Source organism: Mus musculus, chromosome 17, assembly GCF_000001635.26.
Source record: "Mus musculus strain C57BL/6J chromosome 17, GRCm38.p6 C57BL/6J".
In the NCBI taxonomy this organism is placed as follows: Eukaryota; Metazoa; Chordata; class Mammalia; order Rodentia; family Muridae; genus Mus; species Mus musculus.
In genome coordinates this window covers 33858285-33864724 of record NC_000083.6, presented here as the reverse complement: position 1 = coordinate 33864724, position 6440 = coordinate 33858285, and the positions used below count along the sequence as shown (strand labels likewise).

At 43.3% G+C, this 6440-nt stretch overlaps 1 long non-coding RNA gene across 1 annotated transcript; it reads right to left on the bottom strand.

Moving 5' to 3' along the window:
• Positions 1 to 202: 202 nt before the first annotated feature.
• Positions 203 to 5651, bottom strand: Gm52316. Its single transcript, XR_003952409.1, has 2 exons — positions 4683 to 5651; positions 203 to 3815 (listed from the first exon to the last, which is right to left on the bottom strand). It is a non-coding gene; the product is annotated as a predicted gene, 52316 (long non-coding RNA).
• Between the last annotated feature and the right edge of the window lie 789 nt (positions 5652 to 6440).

Sequence of the window (6440 nt, the reverse complement as noted above, 5' to 3'; positions counted from 1 at the left end):
GAGAGAGTTCTCTAGTTTTGGTTCTCAGACTGGAAAGATTTCTGTGGTAGAAAGTAAATGGAGCAGCAGAAAGAGATGTGAGGCCATATTGGGGTCACATCTGACATTGGCCTGAGCTTGCTGTTCCACAGTGGAGTATTGGCTCTGGGAACCTGCTTCGTGAGTGCTCATTTCCACCGTTAGGAAGACACTACAAAGGAAATTCATCCTGAAAAACCATTGCATTTATTATTACCATTATCACTATTACTGCTGTTATTGTGTTTGTCCTTGTATGGGGTTGAACATGTCATGGCGTGCATGTGAAGGTCAGAGAATAATTTGAGAGAGTCAGTTCATTTCTTCTACCATATGCCTCCCAGGGCTCTAATGTAGGTTGTCAGGCTTGGTGGCAAGTGGCCAGTGCCTTTACCTACTGAAGCAAATAATCCAGCTTGCTACAGAGCACCAGGCACCAAGAACTGACATCTTCCCGTGCTTTCTTGTCTCCTCCTTTGGGTTTTTCTTAAAGGTAAAAAACCAGACTGTGAAAATGTTACTGCGACTAGCATGGGAGAAGCTGAACCAAGTCTCCTGATAAATCCTGAAGACATTGTCCCCAAAGAACCAGGAAGTCCAGAAGAGACTATCCGGACAATCCAGACACCAGGTGACAGAGTTTCTCACCGGAATAACAACGTCTTCTGAGATCAACGCTGTGGTTGGAGCTGTCCCCTCGATGTGTAAGCATGCCTCATCCCTCGTCCAGTTAACCGATCTGCAGCACGTCTGGAAGGGCAGTGTTCCTAGTGTGATCTTGCAGCGTTCCTAGTTGCTCTCTGCATCTGACTCTAGAGTTTCTCAAGGCCTTAAGTTTAACTGTGTATTGTAAGCACCCTGAGGTCTCACGGGTAAGTTTGACTGACCTCTTGACGATGGCCCAAGTTCAAAAGCAGCTCTGTATTAATAAAACTGAGACTCTCATGGATAAGAAAGTTGAATACTTTCCTAAGCTCTACTTGGACTTCTGTGTTCAAGTATTATTCTCTTGCCTCAGCCTGTCATGTCCTTGGAACCAAGGTGAATCCCACTGTGTTTGGCTACACTCTTCTTTTATGCAGTGTTTGGATTTTATGCAAGCACATTGTTGTTTAGGCTAGCTACATTTCAAGGGGTCTGTGGCCAAGTGTGGCTCATGGCTGCTGTTCTACAGCTGGGTTCAGGATGTCTTTGTCTCCCTCATTGATGGCCTAGGTTCCCACCTACGGTGTTCCAACCATCCCATCTGACATCTCTGCTCCCGGATTCGTCGAGTCAGTGACGTGAATAACTACGGTGACGAAGGCAATGCTTAGTCTCTGCTGCACCCCTCCATCTTCTCCCAGAGAGACTTCTTCAAGACCAGGTCAAAGGAAGAGGTACAGAGATCACCTCCAACTTTGGACTTAGCAATGATCACTATTATTTTCGTGACCACCATTGTTGCTGTTGTCTTTTATTTTGTTTTTTCGAGATGGCATTCACTGCTTACCCTTCTCTGGCCTGGTACTCACTATGCAGCCCAGACTGGCCTTCAGGACTTGGTGGTTTTTCTGTCTCGGCTTCCCAAAGCATTGGGATTGCGGGCACGAACAAACATACTTGACTAGTGTCTTATTGATTTGTTTTGTTTTGAGACTGAGCTTTGCTAGGTAGCCCAGACTGAATGTGAAGTCATGATCCTCTTGATTCCTCCTACTGAATTCAGGGATTACATATTGCTTTTTATTATTTATTTATTTATTTTACATATTTTTTAATATGATGCACAATATTTATCATCATCATCAATTTTTTTTCTTTTTAAGACAGGGTTTCTCTGGTTGTCCTGGAACTCACTCTGTAGACCAGACTGGCCTTGAACTCAGAAATTCACCTGCCTCTGCCTCCCAAGTGCTGGGATTAAAGGCTCGCGCCACCACGCCTGGCCACATCAACATCAATTTTATTATCATCTTGTGTAGTCCAGGCCAGCCTCTGAATCAGCCTCATAGCTGAGGCTGGTTTTGAACTTCTGATCCTCTCACCTCCACCTCCTGAGTGCAGGTACGTGCCTGGCACTTGTGGTGCTGGAGATCAAATCCAGGGTTTGTGCATGGTAGGCAAGAGCTTTTTGAGCTGAGCCCCAGCCTTAGCCCCAGCCCCAGGCCATGACTATCAGTTTTGACTTTTCAGAATTATGGCTTGTATAGGGGTCCTTGAATATAGGATTCTTATTTATTTAAATTTTTAGATTTATTTAATTATTTTATGTATGTGAGTACACTGTAGCTGTCTTAGACACTCCAGAAGAGGGCATCGGATCCCATTACAGATGGTTGTGAGCCACCATGTGGTTGCTGGGATTTGAACTCAGGACCTCTGGAAGAGCAGTCAGTGCTCTTAACCGATGAGCCATCTCTCCAGCCCGAATATAGGATTCTTGATGAATGATATTCAGTTTGGTTGTAATGTGCTTCAAAGTTCTTTTTCTTCCCTCAGTATATTATATAATTCTTTCCCCCTTCAAACAGGGTCTCACTGTGTAGGCCAGGTAGGCCTTCAACTCAAGAGCATCTTTCTGCCTCTGCCTCCCAAGTGATGACAAGCACAGATGACCATGTCCACCTGCTTTTCTTCACTTACATTTACTGAATTTTTATTTTGGGAGTTACATTTTAAAAAATATAATTTATTTCTCTCTGTGTGTATGTGTGTGTGCACATGGGCCTATGTATTTCATGTATGCCTGAGTATGTGTGGATATCAGAGGACACCTTGAGGGACTTGGTTCTCTCCTTCCATTATGTGGGCTTAGAGAATCAAATTAAGGTCTTGGCAGCCAGCACCTTCGCACCTTTGTTTTGTTTTTAATAATAAAAATAAATAAGAATGAGAAAAGGTCTCACTCTACAGCACAGGCTTATCTCAGATTCACTATGTAGTCCAGGCTGGCTTTTGGCTTTGAACTTCAACATTCCTGCTTTAGCCTCCCAAGTGCTGGAGCTACAGGAATGCATTCCCACGATGCCTGAAAAGTACTACAACTTTGATGTCTGCTAATTTCATATGTATGGGCACATATGCATATGTGAACACATGTACTTTTGTGGAGGACCAGTGACTGTCATATTAAATGTTAAAAGGCTTTTTTAAATATATATTTTATTTTATTTTATTTTATGTACTTAATTTTTAAAATACAAAATTAAAAACATAAATCTTAGTCTGGAATTAAATTCATTGTTTCTAGATTTCAGATATATTAACTAACATTGGAGTCAAGCTTTCTGAAAAAGAGTTCGAAAATGTGTGGAATCTTGCTTCAAAAAAACACCAGCAAGGAGAAGTTTGTGTTGAAACTATCAGGAATGCTCTAGATGACCTGCTGCATGCAGACCTCTTCAAGTGTAAAACGGCCATGTGATTGATATTTTTGGGAACTTACACATTTAAGCAAAGCAGACTAAATCTATATTCATCTAAAATGTCCTGGTTTTGCTGTGTGTTGGAACTTGGTCGTTACTTTGGTTTAACTCCTATGCCTGTGGATATGACTTCATCTTGTGAATTCGAGAGCCTTAAAGTAATTGAAGAGTGCTGTAGGAGCCTCCTGCTTCGCAGTGGTCATTGCTTAGAGTGATAATGAAAATTAGCAGTGTTTGGCAGGCCTGAGAACTCCACCCATATTAGCACCTCTGAGATTTGGTTGTTTTGTGATGCCAAGCTCATACTATTTTGCCTCCAATGCTTTGTTACTTATTTCAGCTCTGATGTGAAAGGGTGGTTTCTTAGGGTGCCTTTGGTCTCCAGGACTCCTAAGAGAAGCAGGTTATTGAAAGAAGCAGGACATAGGAAGAAGTCTTAAAACCCAACAATTGCATAACGGCCACTAGCTTACTATTTTCTTACCATTTTTTCACCTCTCTCTGCTTCCTGACTATAGATGCAATCTGAATGATTGCTGTTAATTCAAGACCACCCTGGGCTACATAAGTAACTTCCTGGCTAAGCCTAGGCCACCAAGTGAAACCCTGTTTCAAAATCAAAAACAGAAAAAAAATATTTTGACAAAATTTAAGAACTTCAGAAAACCCACAGTAGTACCCAGCAGTGCACGGTGGTGTGCTGGAGTCGGCCCCTCACAGGCCACAGAGGTCAGGCGTGAGCCTCTCTCTCCAGTACTAGATTAATTGGTAGCTTGTTATGAGGTGCGGTGAGATCATTCTATGAAGTAAAACACCAGAATCTACCACCTTCAGCCCTGCCCCAGGAGTTAAGAATTTATCAGGTCACACAACTGCATATGTGTCTATTGCTCATCTGTCCACCCATCCGGCCATACATGTGTCAGAGCAAGTTGCCTATATTGTGCTTCATCGCTCAATACAAGAAAACAGGCCAATGGTACTGGTCTCCCCTCCCTCCCTCCCCCTCCCCCTCCCTCCCCCTCCCTCCCTCCCTCCCTCCCTCCCCTGCCCCCTCCCTCCCTCCCTCCCTCCCTCTTAAGGCTCTGGTTCTAACTCAGGACCTTTTGTACACCTAGATTGCCAATGGCCACAGGACCACAACCCACAGTTCTCACTGTGGAAGTTCCATAATTGGGAAGATTCTGGTGTACAAGCCAGAGTTTTCTAGAGCAACAACTTTTATAATCTGTCCATATATACAGAAAGAGGACTTACTGGAATGACTGACAGGCTGCAGTCCAACTAATCCAACAGTGACTGGCTAGGCACAGAAAGTCCAAGAATCTAGTAGTTGCTCAGTCCACAAGGCAGGATGTCTCAGCTGGTTTTCAGTGTTCATACTATTTCAGTGTACGCTTGAAACCCTGAAGAATTAGGCTGTAATGTCAGGAAAGGAAAGGACTTGCTAGCAAGGCAAAAAAGAGCAGGCAAAGAGCAAAGGCTTCCTCCTTCCATTTTCTTACATAGACTTTCAACTGAAGTTGTGGCCTAGGTTAAAGGTGTGTCTTCCTGCCTCAGGATCTGGATAAAGGACATGTGTCATCCTACCTCAAAGGTCAGGATTGGAAGCACATCTAATTAAAATTATTTTTCAGATTGTAATATAATTACATTATTTCTCCCTTTCCTTTCTCCCCTACTGCTTTCCAATTTATGACCTCTTTCCCATTGTTACATGCACATATGTATATTTCTAAGTATAACCTGTTCAGTCTGTATAATGTATGTTTTCAGGGGTGATTAATTGGTATTGGATAAACAATGGGTGTGCTCTTCCCTCGGGAGGGCTTTCCTTCGGCTGTGAGCATCTTAGTGGCCCATAGATTTTTGTGTGGGATTCAAGACTTGTGGTCTTCCTTAGTACGTGTGTTGCTGTCCTTGTTCGGCTCATAATGAGCATAGGACCTTAATACTGGAAAAACTATCAGGTTGTTGAGAAAGTAATGCTAAAAAATTGAATTGATAGCCCGTGGCTGCAAGTAGATCGTCCCATCCTAAGGAGAGCAGAAGCTGGGCAGAGAGGAAGCAGAATTTATGTATGCTGAGGACCTCAAAGTTGTCCTCTGGATGGCAATGCCATCGTAAATCCCCTATCTAACTTTGATTAACTAGCTCTACCTCTGTATATTTTACTTTTGGGGGGGGGTTGGTTTTTTGAGACATGGTTTTTCTATATAGCCCTGGCTGTCCTGGAACTCACTTTGTAGACCAGGCTGGCCTCAAACTCAGAAATTCATCTGCCTCTGCCTCCCGAGTGCTGGGATTAAAGGCGTGTGCTACCACGCCCCGCTACCTCTGTATATTTTAACTATACAAAACAATTGGTTATTGAAAAAGTATAACATAAAAGCAAAATTCTAGGTCTTTAGGCCCAGGCTTGAGAATGTGACCTCTGTGACTCAATGCTCCAAGGTATGCTAATCATAACACAGACAGCGACATTCCTCCACCCACCCCCTTCCTGGGTTCAAAGAGTGTTAATTCAAAAAATGTGCTATTGTTAGGGGCTCTTAGAAACTGTCTTAAGAGATAACCTGAACAATTACCAGGTATTCCTTGTGACACTTGTGACTTTGCACTTCCTTGTGACTCTTAACTGGTATCTTTGGTATTTTCCAACAACGCCCTCCCCACTTTCTTGAGTTGTGGTTTCTCCCTTTAAATACCCCCTTATCCAGCTACTCGGGGCGCCATGGTCCTCTACCTCTGTGTGGTGTATGACTGTGGGCCCAAGAGCGCTCTTGAATAAAAATCCTCTCGCAGTTTGCAGCAAGACTGTTTCTTGTGGGTGATTTGGGGTGTCACCTCTCCTGAGTCAAAACGTGGGGGAGTCCTCACGTTGTGGGTCTTTCTTTCAGTTATCTTTTGTTAATTTTGTTATTTAACAATTTAGCAATTTTCATTCAGCTTATTTTGTGGGGCACGCCTTTAATCCCAGAACTCGGGAAGCAGAGGCAGGCGAATTTCTGAGTT